The 18,196-nt window shown below is 39.7% G+C and overlaps 1 long non-coding RNA gene across 1 annotated transcript in view; it reads left to right on the top strand.

Moving 5' to 3' along the window:
* LOC121519090 overlaps nucleotides 1-18,196 on the top strand; it is a 181,984-nt gene that overhangs the window by 44,419 nt on the left and 119,369 nt on the right. Inside the window, exon 2 of the long non-coding RNA XR_005992689.1 lies at nucleotides 14,835-14,890. This is a non-coding gene — a long non-coding RNA (uncharacterized LOC121519090). The remainder of the gene's footprint in view (nucleotides 1-14,834; nucleotides 14,891-18,196) is intronic.

Below are 18,196 nucleotides of genomic sequence, written 5' to 3'. Positions count from 1 at the left end.
ATTATTATTATAAATAAATGTCATATTTTGAAAGTCAAACAAACATGATTGTAGTTATTTTAGCCTGTATAGATGAGACATGTACAAGGTATTAATCTTCCCAAGAATTTCTATTTAAAAAGTTGAATTTGTTTTATCATAAAAGTTAACAATTAATTCTGAAACACTCCTGACTTTTAGTCCTTTTCCTGCTGACTTTTTCCTCTTTTATCCTGACCTTAAATTAATTGTGGTTTTTATTTTTCAAAAAATGGAGACCTGCAAGGTCTCTTGTTGCAAATTGAGTTACTGTAATTGAAATTCAAAATGTAAATTTTCATGCATTTACTTTTTTAGTGTCATCATTAAAAACAACAAACAGTTTCCCTTCGGAAATTATTCCTTGATGATATTTGATCAAAGTTTTCAGTGAGCAAACAAAAAAAAAGGTCTTAAGCTCTGTCAAGTCAACTTTTATTTTGAAAAGATGAAACCTAAATTGCCCTTTTACAAACAGGTTAGAGTTTATTAATTCTCTGTTTTTAAAAGTCCTTTCCCAAGTAGAATCAACACAAAAAACTCAGGTTAAACTTAAAAAGCTTCAAATTTCTACTAAATCTTGATTTCCTTAGCGGAGGGGGCCCTCTGCGGCCCCACCGTCGTGGTGGGTGGACGAAGTTTAAGGTTGATTTAAATAGTGCGGGATGGAGGGGAGGTGGTGGGTGAGGATGGTAGAGGAGTCAGGGGAGGAGAATCAAGTTCCCCCGGTGCTTTCACTGTAAAGCCACAGATACACACTCTCACTCTGTCACACACACACACATGCTCTCACCCTCTCTCTGAACGTCTCTGGGAGATGATTTCCTTCCCCCGCCCGTCGTCCCCCTCGCACCCCCTCCCCCCACTCCTCGGCCCCCTCCTCTCAGCTACGCAGTGTAAACACACTGTTCCAGAGGAATGTTGGACTCCCTGACCTCCGCTGCAGTTCACTCGGTTCAGCCTGGCCGCGCTGTGCTCCAGCATCAGCAGCAGCAGCCCCCCTCCTCCTCCCTCACCCGTCTCCCCCCATCCAGAGCCCCTCTACTCCACTCTCTCTTTATTTGTTTCGCTCCTTCTCCTCGTCTTGCCGCTCCTCCTCTGCTCCTTTTTTCTTACCACCTTTTTTCTCTCCTGTCCTTGTCCCTCACCACCTCCACCCCCTCCTCCTCCTCCAACAACCCATTTTTTTCTTGCCTCCCCCTTATTCTCCCCTCTCTCCTTACTTCTCCCTGCTTTATTCCTCTCTCCTACTTGTGTCGTTTCCCCTTGCAGTCATCTCACAGCGTAGTACTGAAGCTCTTTCTTTATGTCTGACTTGGTTTCTTTGACTTGATTGGCACATCAGAAGTGAAGCTGACAGGATTTGGAAATGAAAACCTGCAGCTGGAGTGAAACCATGACAACTTGTACTAGGTGCATGCAAACATGCTGAATGCACTCCTGTAACCTACATATGCACACCTCGCTCAGACGCCATTGTGTGCAGAGAAGCCTTGCACATACAGAGGCCACCTCTGCACACTCTTGAGCCCTACTCCCCTCCCCTCCACTATCCCCCACCTCAGCCCACAGTGGACCATAGTTCCTAGAAACAGGATACGGAGAGCCAGAGGCTTTAGTGTCTCTGCTCTGAGGTGTCTGAGGGCAAAGAAAGCCGAGAGGTTACAAGTGCATCCGGCTGCTCGTCCGTGTGATTACCGAGGTGACAAGATGGCAGACATGTGCCGCTGCTCACTCTTTCTCTGACTGTGGTGTTTTCAATGTGCGGTGGTGGTTCGGGGGTTTAATTGCCGCAGGATAGAGCAGATTATAAAAACATGCAGCCGGTCACGGCAGGTCGCTCTGAATGCGAACGTCTGAGGGACTCAGAAACTGTTTGTGTGTTTGTAATAGATGCTGCTGCTGCGGCTGCTGCTGCAGGGGCTACATGAGGGCAGAGCAGCCAGCCAGCTTTACAGCCAGTCTGTCAGGCTGCCAGCTAACCTGAGCAGCAGGGTCAGCAGCTAGCCAGCACAGAGAGCATGAATATAGATAGACCAGAGGAGGGAGCATTTGTGGGGCCATTTTTAGCATGCAAACCCAATCCTCTACACTTAGAAGCATCAGTGCACATTCATGCATTTACATTTGAACAGACAGTTTAACATCTCTCTCGGCCTTTTCCTCCAGAGGACACTTTTTATGCTAAATTGTGATCTGAAAATTTGGGGGAAACTGCTTCACTTGAAGTAGTTTGGCTTTTTAAAACTCTATACAGCTAAATATCAGAGAAGGAGGTCATTTTCTACTTAATAAACTCAGTCTGTGCTGTAAAGCTCAAATTCTACTGAATTTTCTGTCAAATATGTTGCAAGACACGTATTCTAAGCTGCATTTACCTGATAATTCTAGATACATCAAATTTCTCCAGTTATAAAGAGCCACAGTGAGGTCTGGGTTGTCTTTTTAAAATCCGCCTCTGCAATTCGAAAATTTCACTTGTTCAGTGTCTTGCAAAAAGGTGTACTTGCTATTTTTGCTTTCACACAAATTTTTGCAGATTTTTTTAAAGACCCTGTAAAGTGAAATCCAAGTTTGTGTCTTAACACTCTAGATATGTTGGAATGTTGTTGCTGTAAACATGTGAAAACACAGATCTACATGTGACTGAATTCTGGATTTAGGCCATTTCACCTCTTTCCTGGCTTGGTTTCATGTGGGTGGGGTCAATATGTGGGCTCATGATGTCATGAGCTCACAGTGGGGAATGACCCCGCCCCTCTAACACTACAATTTTGTGGAAGGAAGCAGTCACCTGGAGCAGGGACTTCTTGGATTATTTTGTGCAAAGGAATTCACTGTTGTACTGTTCTATAATGTTCACGTTTCATTGCAAAGTTATAGTCATGCATGTTTTGTTTATCAGTTCATGACAGGCGTGATGGTGTGAGTTCTTTCCTCCATTCAGATTGTAACATTTGTAAAACCTGAGAGGATCATATTCCTCCTGAGTGGGCGTGGCTTCCGCTCATTCAAAAGACATGCCCACACTATCCTGGAGCAGATTTTACTGACTCATTTTTTGAACTTTTTGAAGCTTAATTTTAAGAACTTTGAGATGATTTATTTGACTGACATTTGACCTGGGGGTTCATAACACAGTGATCTACCATACGAAAAACCTAAATACAGATTTATTTTTACTTGACAGGGTCTTTAACTGATTCCAAACTGCTCAGGCTTTATTTTTGCTTTTTATATGGGGAAACAGCCAAGGTCAAGCCCAACAACAGTTTTTGTCCGTGCCCCTGGAGATACATGTGGAGACCACCAGCAGTTTTTGGGGCCTTGGGACTTCCACAGTACAACAAGGGGCTTGTGGCAACCCCACAAACTACCCGGACATTACCCTTTATACTTACCTGCCACATCCACTCCTTACACCAGGGGTGTCCGAACTTTTTCCTCAGAGGGCCACATACAGAAATATATAAGAATTGTGGGGCCACTTTCAAATTCCTAGCCTTGAGGATATTTAAACAAGTAAGAATAATTAGATATAATAAGATAAGATTTCAGGGGGCCCTGTTGGGCCCTGGTTACCACTGGCTCTGCCCCTGAAATGCTGTTGGTGCTGCTAGTTGCTGAAATGCCCCTAGTAATATGCAAAGACATCCAGAGCACTACCAGGATTGTGTCAATCGCCACATCTATTCCTTACTTGAGCTTCAATTTCTAGCCCAAACATGACTAAAAGTTTTGCACAATACTGTTCATATTTATTGCCAAAGTGATTTGAGCTGATACTGATATCAGTTAAAACATACAACTCAAGTCCTTCCTGGGCTAGAAGTGGTCGGTCAGTCTTCTCATGGCAGTCTATTTGTCTTTATCTAAAAAGCAGACAAAAAACAAGACTAAAAACATTTTATTCTACCTTAAATGATTTTTAATGATCAAATATGGACATTCAGTAATGACAAAAAAACATGTTGATAGTGTTTGAAATTTCATGTGATGAAAACAGTGATGTTTTTAAGGTTGGAAAAATAACAAATATGCCTTCTGATTCTGGATGCTTTTGCCAGCTGCTGTGGCGGTTCAGGAGTGTCTCTGAAGGGCCTGCTGGCTGACTTCACCAGCTTCGCAACTCCAAAAACAAAAACAAAAAAACAAAAAAAACAAATTTAAAATTAAAGTTTATGATTTGTGAAACTGTGAATATTAACAGTCACCAACATAAATATCTTGCCTTAAAAATTATGGTAATTTTGTGATGAAATAGTAACAAAAAGTCTTTAAAAACTCTTAATCTCTGCTGTGAAGTGTGAGACATTTGAGTGCAGAATTGAGTGGAAGTGTGATCTTTTTTCAAGGTGGAAGTTACAAAACTACATGTTGTAAATGATAAAAATAAAAGATATTATTACTGTATTTACTTTCACTTCACAAACATTTTTATCTATCAATATTACAATTCGCATATATTTCTTATGTTCAATAAGTAAAATCACATACATTTTTATCACTTTAATTATCTTCTTCTGTCCTGAAGGCCTCTTTACTTAAATGATAAATGAAAATGTTTGTGATGTTAATGATAAATAATGAATGAAAAACAATCAAAATGATTACATTTGCCACTATTTTGCTCTAATAGTGACATTTTTCATCAAATCAACCCCAAATTAATCAAATCCCTTTAGAATTTATCAATTTTGTTTTTCAATTTAAATGCATTTTATCACTCCATTTTTTTATTGACAAGTTTTTATCACCTCCACTTTTTAGATATATTTTTTTGTGACTTTGACCCTTTAAACCAACCCTAAGTATATCTCATTCACTAAAATACTTATAATCTAAAACTCAGTTTATTTCCCAGCCCTATTGGAGGCTGGATTTTGTCCTTTCTGGTCCTCTCTTGGAGTAGAATATTTTATAAATGTATTTTTTTGTAATTTTGATGATTATGTTGTGTTCTTTGGGATCAACAGTCAATAAACAAGGAAACAGACTGAAGGGACTTGAACTTGTAGAAAAGAAAAACTGATTAAAACTACTCAAACTAACAAAGCTGCTCAAAAGAACTTTAAAGATTTGGGAGTGAAGGATGCACACTTCACTTTATGTTGTTTGATGATTCAAGGTTGAAGAACATCACCTTTTGTTTTTCTGAGGTTAAAAATGTTAGGAAAAAAGCTGCAAAACCCCCACTTGAAACTTTGTGCAACACCAGCCTGAATGAACTCTCTCTTGTCATTTTCCCTCCATTAAAATGAACCTCCCTTGAGGACTTTATTAATATTTTGTCACCTTTTCTTCACGCAATCTTATAATGAATTGAAAAACCATCCCTGCTTTTACCTTCCTATTGTCTCACAGAAATCCCAGACTACATCTAATCACCATTTATGTAACTCTATATTATGGATGCTTTAAAAGTGATCTCCTCTGACCATGACAGGGTCATCAGTCACTCATGTACTCATGGATAATAAAAATGATGCCGCTTTGAAGGAACATGTGGTTTGTTGCTCATTATGCTGGCAGGAAAAGAGGAACTTGGCTGACCTCTGCTGGGCTCTGACAGGCACTGTTGCAGATGTTGATGACAGTTAATGATTTGATAAAGGATGTACATTTGTTTTCAAGACTTCCCCTGGCTTTTATTAACCACGGGACAGTTTCAGAGATCATTAGCAGAATCAGGGCTGCTTCCCTCTGCTGCTGCTGCACACAGCTCCAATTAAACAGCTTCTTTTTTATAATAAACAAGCTGGATTCTTACATTTTCTTACAGTGCAAGCTCATATGGGAATGTAGCGCTAAATGGCCTAATTTTTTTCCCTTAAAATCTGTCTTGATGCAAGAGAAGTACGCTTAAACGAAATAGAGAAAGGAGCACCAAGTTGCATGTTTTTTAATTGGGGTTTTGCATGAGCAAAAAGGAGCAGAATCGGACTTCAGCGAGAAGAGGCAAGGAGAGATGTGGAGGCAGAGAAAGTGAGAGAGTAAACGAGAGAGTAAGAGAGGGAAGCAGATGGCTGGAAATATAGCCTGCTAAATTATTCATCTGGGCTGGAGTCTGGAGATAGATAGATGGATCGGGGCTGGCATGGACACTTTTATTAGGATTCCAGGAGCTGTGAGCAGAGTGCTTTCAAAACACCCTGATTGCCTTGTGAGACTAAGAAAAGTAATTGTATCAGGTCTGGAAGCAGCAATTTGCTGGAAAAATTTGAATCTCCACAGATATGTGCGTGGATAACTAACTTGTGAGGCTTAAAAGAAGTGGAAACCATCCACTGGTGTGATTGTTTCAGCCATAGTCAAATTTTTCACGAAGCTTATACTGCAGCGACAAGAAAACAGTTGAAGAAAATCTTTAAACAAATTCTCATATTCTCAACTTTGACCCATGTTAACTTAGTATAAGACATGCAACAAGTTATTTTAATGCTGTGATGCATTTTTTTTTAACCCAATGCCTGCAGAGACACATAAGAAAAAGTGAAGTGATTCTTGTGTGGGGATAAGTGACAACTGCACTCCAAACCAGGAAGTCCTCTTCCATTGTGTTCAGCATACCATCCATTGTATGTTATTGTTGCTTGGTACAGGCAGGACTTCTCTGAGTCAGTAACTCAACTCCTGGTGAAAAGTGTCTAATCCCAAAAGGCATTCTGGGAACAATGACAAAAACACTTAGAATGATTGAGTTTGATTTACTTAAAACAAAAAATGTGCTCAATCAATCCAGAAAAGTAGAGCTAAAATAGTTGTTTTGGATTTTTATATTAACAAAACTTATTCTTTAGCAACCTTCAACAGTGTGATAAATTAAATTGATTGGACAAGATTTGGAAAGGCATAAACCTCTCTATAAAAGGCCTCATAGCTGACAATGCATATCAGAGAGAAAAAAAAAAAAAAAGCTGCTGCAATGAGGGTTCCCAAGAGCACAGTAGCCTCCATAAGTTTCATGTGGAAGAAGTCTGGCACAACCAAGACTCTTCCATGAGCAGGTCATCCAGCAAAACTAAGCAATCAAGGGAGAAGGGACTTCGTAAGAGGTGGCCAGGAACCTGATGGTGACTCTGACTGAGCTCCAGAGATCATGTGTGAAGACGGGACAGAGTTCCAGAAGGACAACCATTACTGCAGCCTCTCCTTATTGCAAAACACATGAAAGCCAACTTGGCTTTTAATGTGAATTCTGTTGCAACCTCCAAATGAGCTTTCATGTGTTTTGTACATCTGAAGTGTTGGTGCAAAGGGTCTGAATACTTAAATCAAAGTGATATTTCAGTTTTTGATTTTTCATAAATTCTGTTTTCACTTTGTCATTATGGGGTACTGGGTGCAGATTAATAATAGAAAAAAATGAATATAAACAACTGTAGCATCAGGCTGCAAGACAAAAAACTGAAAAAGCAAAGGGGAATACTAAATATAAATGCAAATCAAGTCTTTAACTTAGGTTATTTTTCAGACTAAAAATTCTAGATGAGCTGATTCAGATTGCTGGGACACTTTTTAGGAAAAGCAACTCCTGAAATGTTGATCATTAAATAAACAATGACAGAGCAACTCTCAGGATGTTGTGTGTGAGTGTCTGGAAAGTAGAAAAAGTCCAGATCATGTTGAAGTTTGATTGTTTCCTCTGTTTTGTTTTGTTCCCTGAAATCAGTCAATACAAAGTCTGCAAATTGAGAAAAACCTTAGGCAAGTGTTCTTAAGGATATAAAGGATTGTAATAAGTTTCAAGTAAAATGAAAACTGTCCGTGTGTCTTGATCCTGATCCATCTAATCTAGGATTTCATTGGGGATGCTCAATGAAATTTAAATTAAGCCAAACACTGATGAGATATTTCAGACGTAGATCTGATAATAAAAAAGCGTGGTCATTCAGAATGCTGTGAAGTCTGGGATGCCCTAAATCTAAGTGGAAGCAGTGATTTAATTTAATCACGTTTTTCACTTACACTATAAATTATGGGGCAAAGAAGCAAACTCTATGCGACGAAAACTTTCAGGTGCACAAAAGAAAGATACAAAAAACTGAACAGTCAGTGCACAAAAAGTGCTCTTAGGGTCTTTAATCCTGGACCACAACAAACGCGTTTCAGCACTTAGCCTGGTGACAACCTGCCAAAAGTTAAGTGCTTAAATGCGTTTGTCTGTACGCTGCCACCGCCTGGAGTTAAAGACCCTAACAGGACATTTTGTGAGCTTACTATTCTTGTATGTCTTACACCGAGTGTCTGCACAGTTAAATAATTAAGAAAAATGTAAAAATATATTTAAAACGTGTGGCCCCTTTAAATCTTGACCATGACTGTCTTAATCTGAGGTGAAAAAATGAATTTGAGTCACTGATTATATCACTTTGCAGTGGTTTGTATGTATTTCCTACATGATGCAGTTGCCTGCAGAGCCTAATATTTAAGACAAAAACAGAAGCATTTTATTCCAGATGTTTTCTATTAAATTTATGTCACTTATGGGCTGTTAAAAATGCACGAGGGCTCCCTTGAAATTCGGACTGAGTCACTTTTTGATTATAATACTTTGCAGCAGTCATTTTTTTCCTATGTCTTAATGCCCTGAGGGTTCAATATTTAAAAAAATGGAAGAAAATATTGACAAATGTCCCTGCTTTTGGTATTGATCCCCTCTTCGTTTGTGCAAGGTGACAGCAGAGGTAATTTGGTGTCTATAAAAGCATGAATATAAGTTTAAACTATGCCTAAATAAAATGATTTCAGTTGCAGGGAAGCATTTGTCTGCAGTTTCTAATATTTATGACAAATCCGGTATTCTGTATTAAATTTCTGTCTCTTTGGGGCTGTTTAACGTGCTTGAGGAGGCTTTATCTGTGCTTTATGAGATTTCCTAAACCCATTTGTGGCTGAAAATTTGAGGAAAAATCTTGAACAAAAGCTCTTCCTCATTTTTTCCCTTGCAGCAGGATGGATCAGGACGCTGCAATTTGTGTAATAAAACTGGTGGTTGCTTCAAGATCCCAGCTGTTCAGGGTTTTTGTAGAACAAATTGTCATTCAGATATTAAGGTGAAATAAAAACAGACACCGTCCACGAGGAGGAACGACCTTGCTTGTAAAAATAAGACATGTGGTTGGCGTACAGTGAATGTCTGCTGTAGGGAACTCCAGCATTTTTTCAACGTGTTCGAAGCAAAAGGATATAAAAATTTCAATATGTACCTGCAGCTATTTTCACTTTCACCTCTGCTTTAAGAAGTAAACATACAATATTTGCCTTCACATTGGCGTTGTTTGTACGAAATCCCCCTTTGCTGCAACAAATCAAGACAGAAAAAAGGTCTATGTTCTATTTTTCCACTTAGCTTTGAGCATCATGTGCAGCATATATGACTCTCCCAGACGCACGCACAAACACACACTCCTGAGTGGAGGGCTCCGGGGAAATAGAGCAGAGAGGAAGCTACGTGCCTTCGCCAAGCAAGGGCTGTCTGGTGTCATGGCAACGGGTGCAGATTACCCCACCCTCCATCACTCAGAGAGAGAGTAGAGATGAGCTGAGCGCGCACATGCATGAATGTATAGAAACACACATGAAAGTGTTGCACAACATCCCTAAATGCTCTTGCATGATTCATAAATAATCTTTTTAAACGGGTGCTTGTCGGCTTTTCAGGCTGCAACATCCTCCTTTCTGCAATGGTGTAACCTGAATCGACAGGGGGAGAGGCAAAATGAGGAGAGTGGTGCAGGGAAAAGGTGGAGAGGGCCATAAACATATAGTAGAGCTATATACGTCTTGGGGATATACTGTTATTAAAAGCAGTAAGGTTATCCGATGTGCAGCTTCACTGTGGGGGTGGACAGACAGAACCGTGCTAACGCCTTGCACACCACTAGAGTCCTTTTGAAATGAATTTAGCGAGAGGTATTATTCTCTTAAGTGTGAGTGTGTAGGTTAATGCTGCAGCCTTAGGGAGGAGAGGAGAGGCAAGGAGAGGGGAGGAGAGGGGAAGCAGTGATGCATGGACGAGCTGACAGCCAGAGAGGGGAGAAAAGAAGGGGAAGATAAAATTAGGGTCTGCATGAGGCTTAGTTTGAGATTTTTGTAGCAAAGCAAGAAAGAAAGGGTGTGGAAGAGATAAATGACAGCAGCAAGAAGAAGAGAGAGAGAGGAGGAAGAAAGGGAGAGGGAGGGGGGAGTAGAGGGCGTTTGAGGATATCGCCTCCTAAATTGACTGCGGCACAGCCATCGTCCACAGTTACATCACAGCTGAGCTCAAACTCAGGATGAACCCACCTCCCTCCCTCTCTCCCTACCCCTCTCTCTCTCTCTCTCTCTCTCTTTGTCTCTGCCAACCTTAAAGCACCTCAAAGCCAACTTTTGACCATTTAGCAATTAAGCTGAGATGACTGAGCGTGTGCAATGGGATGTATCATAGTTTAATAGGATACACTGGAGCAGCATCAGGCTGAAATCCTGACCAGACGTTTCCGACTCTCTGGCTTTCTTTTGTTTCAGCGCTGCTGCAGTCATCAAGGTCTCACTCGGCTTCATTCAGACTCTTTTTCATAAGTTAAGCAAGGTGTAACGCATTAAAAATACTCTGGATCCTCTGTAGAGGCTATAAGCATCTATTTAAGTGATTCTATCCAATTGCTTTTATATTATTAGGCCTATATCTACGTAGAGAGATGAGTCTAAAAACCCTGCTGTTTTCAGGCATACACACACTGTATGAGCTCTGCAGGGGCAGGCGGGAGTCCAGACCCTGCTGAAGGTCACCTTAACCAACACTGTCTTATTCCCTTCACTCCAGTGTTAATTTAGCCATATAGTTTGAATTTAGTCTTTTTCTTTAGATTGAAATGCCATTTAGTATTTGTCTAACTTCTGTTGTCTTTACTCTTGAAAGTTCTGGCCTAGTTAAACGATGGAAACTCAAAAACATAAAAAAAAAAAAAAAAAACAGAATACAATGGTTTGCAAATCTCCCAAACCCATAATTCATTAACAATAGAGCAACATATCAGATACTAAAATGGAGACATTTTCATATTTCATAAAAAATATTAGCTCATTTTTAATTTGATGGCAGTAACAAATCTAAAAAAGTAGGGACAGGGCAACAAGGCTACAAAAGTAAGTGGTACAAATGAAAAACAGCTGGAGGACAATTTTGCAACTAATCAGATTACTTGGCAGCAGCTCAGAAACATCACTGGGTAAAAAAGAAGCATTTTAGAGAAGCAGAGGTTCACCAATCAGCCTAAAACTGCATCAAAAATTTGTGGAAAAATTCCAGAAAAATGTTCCTCATTGTAAAGTTGCGAAGACTATGAATATCCCACCATATATAGAACATAATATTTAACAGAGTCAGAGAACCTGGATAAATCTCAGTATTCAAGGGAGAAGGCCAAAGGACAATAACGGATGTCCTTGATCTTTAAAATACTGTAGCTGGCTGTGCCATCCACAAATGCAAGTTAAAGCTGTATCATGCAAAGAAGCCAAATGTGAACATGACCCAGAAATGTTCATTTAAAATGTACTGACACAAAATGGAAAACTGCTCTCTAGTCAGTTGAATCAAAATTGTAATTCTTTCTGAAAAAACCACAGACTTGCGTGTCCTGCAGACTAAAGAGGGGAGGGACCATCCATCTCGTTATCAGCGCACAGTTCAAAAGCCTCAGTCTCACATTAGTGCCTATAGTGTGGGCTGCTTACACATCTGGTAAGCAGTTGTAAACATGGCCCTGTCCCCACCTTTTTGATTTGTGTTGTTGGGGGGGGTCCACTTTTCTTAGGCACATGTGGGGGTGGGCAGGGTGGGGGGTCTTCAAGGAAAAATGGTTGGGGAACACTGGTGTACAGGAAGATGGGTACACAAGGACTGGTAGAACTGTAGTTCCCATTTCCTTTCACTAGGGAAACCTACACTTCTTGCCCTAAAGACCTGTTGTTTGAGACATTTCCATGACAACACTGAGACTCCTTTGTCACCATGATGTTAATAATTTTGTTACATCTGTAGTGAACACAATCCAGACATGCGGCGTCTTCTCTGGGCCAAAGCTCATTTACAAAAAAAAAAAAAAATGTAAAAAAAAAAAAAAAAAAGGAAAACTGTTCTGTGGTCAGATTTATCAAAATTTGAATTTTAAAAGCCTGCATCTCTGGTGGTATCTAGTAGCTATGGTATTGGCAGCTTCCACATCTGGAAAGGCAATCACTATCGGTGCTGGATGTACATGGAGGATTTACAGCAACATATGCTCCCATCCTGATAACGTCTTTGTCAGGGAAGTCCTTGCATATTTCAGCAAGACAACGCTAAACAACATACGGCATCTGTCTCAACAGCAGAGTCCGGGTGCTGTACTGGCCTGCCTGCTGTCCAAACCTTTCACCAATAGAAAACATTTGGCAAATCATAAAATGAAAATTACAGTAAAGAAAACCTCAACTGTTGAGCAACTAGAATCCTACATCCAACAAGAATGGGACAACGTTCCTCTCCCAAAACTTCAGAAATGTCTTAGTTTTAACATCTGATATGTTGCTTATGTTTATGATCTACTGTGAATAAAATATGGGTGTATGATATTTGAAAGTCATTGTATGGTTTTAATTTACATTTTACACAGTGCCCCAACTTTTTTGAAATTAGGGTTGTATAATTCATATTGTAAAACATATAAACAAAACACTTATTTTAATGCACTATTAATACTTCTATTACTTTAAAACTTGCTCTCCAACTGTTTTTACCGATTATGTACACAGTGAAAAAATATAGAACATTTTCATCCCTGCTTCTTTGTCATGTCTTCTCATGGAAAAAAGTAGTCGACGAACATTTGAATCAACTTTTAATTGAAAAAATCAACACTTCATGCTCAAACTAAGATGATCTACATAGACTCACCTTAATGCCACAACTTTTGCTGGTCAGTTTGGCAATCATAATACGCAGCCTTCATTGAGACAATAGCAATTATATTTGGGGCAGATTGCATGAGCACCTTCAGGTCTCAGGCCGTGTTTCTCTGCTAGTGGATTCCTCCCTGTGGATGGGAAGTGAGTTTCTGCCTAAAGTGAAGGAGTTCAAGCATCTTGGGGTCATCTTTAAACGTAAGGGTAAAGTGGACTATAAGACTGAAAGGTATGCTGGTATACAACACCAACATTGGAGGCATTGTAACAGACTGTCATGGTAAAGAGAGAACTAAGTCAGAAGGCAAGGCTTTAAATGTATGCTTCAACCCTTACCGTCTGTATGGTCATGAGCCTTGGGTAGTGACTGAAAGAATCAGATCGCAGAGACAAGCGGTTGAAATGGGTTTCTTCAGGAGGCTCAGCCTTACAGATAGAGCGAGGAAACAGGATATCTAAAGGGAGCTCAGAGGAGAGCTGCTGCTCCTTCACATCAAAAGGACACAGTTAAGGGGGTTGGGGCATCTGATCAGCATGCCACCTGGTTGCCTCCAGGTGTTCTGGGCATGTCTAACTAGAGGGAGCCACTGGGGAGGACCCAGAACTCATTGGAGGGATTATGCATCCCATCTAGCCTGGGAATCCCTCTGGATCCCCCAGGAGGAGATGGAAAACGTTGTCTGGGAGAGGGATGCCTGGGTTACCTTTTTCAAACTGCTGCCACTGGAACCTGGCCGCAGATAAGCTGAAGAAGATGGATCGATGGAATAAAATAAGCAACTTTTCACAGATAATGAATAATTCTACCATAGTAAATCTTGCTACAACAAGTTGTCTTTTTCATCTCTTGGTCTTGGTTGTGCAATTTCAAAAATACTTGGATTTAAGAGGTTGTCACAGTTGGGAAGCATTCAAACACAGAATCTTAATTCTTAAGTTTAGTCTTGGCAGATTTTTCCTGTGCTGTGAGGAGCAGTGATGGGCTGAATTACTGAACACCAGTTGGTTGTTACAATGCTCTTACATTTTAAAAAGTAACTAGTCATCAATGTGGTGCAGTAGTAAGCACTATCACCTCAAGACCACCTGACCACTGTCACCTGGTTTGAATCCAGGATGGACAGGGTCTCTCTGCATTTGTAGGTTCTCTCCAGATACTCAGACTTCCTCCCAAATTCCATAAACACCAGCCCTGTAACTGACTGGTGTCCAGTCCAGGGTGTACCCCACCTCTTGCCCAATGACAGCTGGGATCAGTTCCAGCCACCCTGCAGCCCAAAAAGCAGAGTAGATAATGGATGGCATCATTAGGGACGGAAACTTAAGTGATAATTTTCTTCCTTTTGTAGTTATTTTAATGTCTATTATTTAGTGTGACTGTTAGCGTAAGAGGAAACAACTCTCAAATTCAAATAACATTACGGTCATTTTAAACAGTAGGCATTGCTGATTCATTCTATTAAAAGGCAAAAGTCTCAACAGTTTATATATATGCAGCATGTTGTCAACAACATATCCGTCTGTTAGTCGTTTTTTACAGATCTGATGATGATTTAAAATCAAGCCTTGTCTGTTGGGGTGCAGGAAAGGATAAATGCACGTGAAATGATCCTCCTGCTTGAATTCACACAAAGCTTTGTTATAACCTCATCTGCCCAATTTGATGTCAATAAACCTCAATCTTATGTCCCTGTCAACACAATCAGTAATGTAAGCTTTTGAATTTTTACAAAGTTCTGGAACCATACCAGACTTTTACCTTAAAAGAGGTGCATTTAAGGTGGCAAGTTTAAATTCACTATGCACCTTAATCCATGGGACTTAAATAAAAAAGTTTATTGTAGATGTGCTGATTAATTAACGTGTTATTTCCTCTCTCATTAAAGGAGCTGACACAGCAGACTGGAGCCCACAGATGATACCTGACAATGATCTGCTATCTGTAAGTACTAGACTATTTTAAACTACACTGGGTTCACTCTGTTGTGCAGGGAGAATTAATCAAAGTTTCTAGTCTGTAAATGTGTCGCTGCGACCATTATCAGTGTAAGATAACAACACAATAAGGCATTCAGAACAGGAGGCTCTGTGGTCTCATGGACTTAAAAATCAGTACCTTTCTACCAGGATTGTCACAATACCAGATCTTTAAGCTCTAATGCAGTTTTAGTCCATATCAGTTTTGGTTATTACTTTCAAGACTTCACTTTGGCATGTTTTATTCCCAAACATTGCCAACATATTTGTGCAGTTTAGACATTACTTTATCTCTCTTTCACTTATAGCAGCTTTGGTTTGAAAATACAACTGAATATCAGAAGTTTTGATAAAGCTTTACTCTTCCATTTCATCAGTCATTGAAATGAAGACGTTTAACATAAAAAAATGGTCTAACAAATATTAAAGCAAGTAACATTTTGAAAACATTCCTGCATATGTGCTCCCTTCCTCACCCCATTTATCATACTGGTGATTTATGAATTGTTGATGTTTTTATGTCATAAAAGCTGAAAAAGTCGATTTTTTTTCTGAGCATTGATGTACAATCTCCATGAACCAGAACATCACATTTGTCATTTATGAAATTTCAAACAAAAAGCTTTAGAGGCCATTTACAGAAACAATTTAATAGAAATGCAATGCAAAGCATAGTGCGGTTGTCTCACCCTCATAGACAGTAATATTAGCAACCACATTTTAAACAAAGGTTGATTATGGCAATAATCTTTATCACTTCTATTTTTATTGAAACGGAGATCATAATTATTTTACACGATAAAGAACTGATCTTACATCTGCATCTGTCATTTTTAAATGATTAGGCCGAAGTAAATCAATGTGTTGCCTTGCAGCCACAGCTGTGAAACAAAGTGTCAAACTTTCTTGATTTTATAAATTTCATCAGGACTGATTCTATACAGCAGTGGTTCTAAACCTGGAGTTCGGGACCCCCTTGGGGTCACAAGACCCTGAGATAGGGTCGCCAGATGCCTTCCAAAATAATCTTTTTAATGATTTCAAATTGTATATTTTGCCAGTTTTTCTAAAAATCGAAAAACCTCTGTTGCCCACTATGTTTTTTAATTGAGAAGTCTTTTTTTTTAATAAAACCTGAACTCCATATGGTGTAGGTACGAAAAAGAAAAGCTACGTTTTATTTTCATAGATGAATTCTACATATTGAAAGAGATAAGCTGTCTGGAAAGTGCCAACTTGAACTTCCTGCAGACATGCAAAGCATTTTTGGCACCTGAAGCACTGCAAAGCCCAAAGGCACCAACACTTTAAAACAGATGTTCTCCTTTTATATGACAAATTCTGCCATGAAAATGAAGCACAAGTTTGCTGTATAGAATCTGCATCATATGGAGTTTAAAAAAAATAAAAAATAGGCAACAGAGGTGGAAGGGGCTGGACATTTGATCAGATTGTTGCTTGAACAGATTCAGCTGTACAAGGAGCAGGGTGCATACAGTGAATGTTTCACCGAAGCTGTTTTTTTAATCTCTCTCTACCTCACAGAGCATCAGTGCTCTTTCTGCTCAAATTAAGTTAAACTCACGTTATCACTCACGACGTATAAACTGAAATGTTTCATTCACTGTTCACCAGAAATGTATTTAGTTGCTCAGATACATTGCTGGGAACAGTCATAGGTGGGAGCATGTACTCTGTGTTCCACACAGTCAGAACGAGTGCATGACAGCATGAGGCACAGTTACTGTGCAGCCTTGATTGTCTTGTTTTTATGATTGCAGAAGCTAAAATCATAATCGTAACTGAAACTTAATAAATGGCCCAGCACTACTACTAGCACCCACAGCCAATTGTTTAAGAGTTGTTTGCATGCAGAGTTTAAGTACTGAACTCTTTTAATGTAGTTTACAGTAAATGGCTAAATTGCTACATTAGAGAGGGCTATTTCTTGCTTGCTCATTGAGATTAGTTTGTACAGTTACAACTATTAAAGTTATCTATAAGTTCAATAGGAAAAGAGTCAACTTTCTGGTGTGATTGTAAGCAAATTTATCCAGCAGTATCAGGTCACTTTCTGCACTCGGGAGGCTGCCAAAGAAACACAACAATGACATCAAAAACAATGCAACCCTGATGTTACATAGCAGTCTGCTGGGAATAATATCCACAGGGATGTGCACTCTGTCATCGGATTGTTGCTTTTGGTCCCACTTCTTGCTTGCTCACTTTTCTTCTTTGCTTGATCTGCCACCGTCCTCTTCTGTCTCTCAGCCTGAGTATCAAACATCATTAGGATGAGCTAACTGGCTTCTTTTGAGCTAAAAGCTGGTGTGTGAACCAGTGCTGTAACATGGTCTACATGCACTTCTTGTGAGATAACTGTGGCCCACTGCCAAAGTTACATAGTGCTGAAAGAGGTCAGGGGTCTCTGTGGAATGTGAATGGACTACATTCTCCATGTTAAAAGTGATTCTCCACTTAGATTGAGTTTGAAACTACTGTTTATAAGGTGGAAAAGTTAAGTACTGTTGCTCTGATTATAAAAGTAATGGTAATTATCAGAATAATAAAGAGCAACAGTAATAGTTTGTTTTTCTCTATTAGGAAAAATGGCAGACTATTTGATCAAGTTCCAAAAAAAGCAGGAGTTTTTGGATGCAAATCAACTACAAAGAAAAACCTTGGATAAGATTTACATTTGAGTCTTTAAACCCCAAACAAAACTCAAGTTTTTCTCCCTTTTTAACGAGTTTTTCCTCAGATTGTGAACCTGGTCTCCAGCCTTTTGAATGTTTGTCACACTGACCCCCTTGCTCTCTCATTCCTTTGCATGCCGCTCCTTTCAGTGACACGTTTTTATAATGATTTATTTCAACCCTTCGTCTCCCTCAGCTCTGCAGTGGACACGTCTCTGACTGTAAATCTCTCCTGCTGCTGTTTCAGCGTTTGATGTCTCAACACAGAGCTGTTTGAAAATCCTGCACAGACGTAGAGTTTGTCGAACAGGATTTCAAAGATTCGAACGTCGCTTTCAGCTCTGTTAGAGTCGAAGATAAGAGCGCCGAACACGTCAGGTTCCTGTGGTCGTCTTGCTGTGTGTCTCTGTGTGATGCAGCTGTTAGTGTTGTGTGGTCATCGCTCTATAAATACGGCAGCTGACTGACGGAGCCTGCAGCAGCTGTCTGCCTTCTCATGAAACACGGACACATAATGTACACACTGATGGAAACTGGCAAAAACACATGTGGGCTGTTTATTGTTGTTGTAAAAG

The sequence above is a fragment of the Cheilinus undulatus genome, linkage group 2, assembly GCF_018320785.1.
Source record: "Cheilinus undulatus linkage group 2, ASM1832078v1, whole genome shotgun sequence".
Taxonomy (NCBI): domain Eukaryota; kingdom Metazoa; phylum Chordata; class Actinopteri; order Labriformes; family Labridae; genus Cheilinus; species Cheilinus undulatus.
Note: the sequence above shows the minus strand (reverse complement) of the source record. Positions and strands in the feature narration are given on the sequence as shown.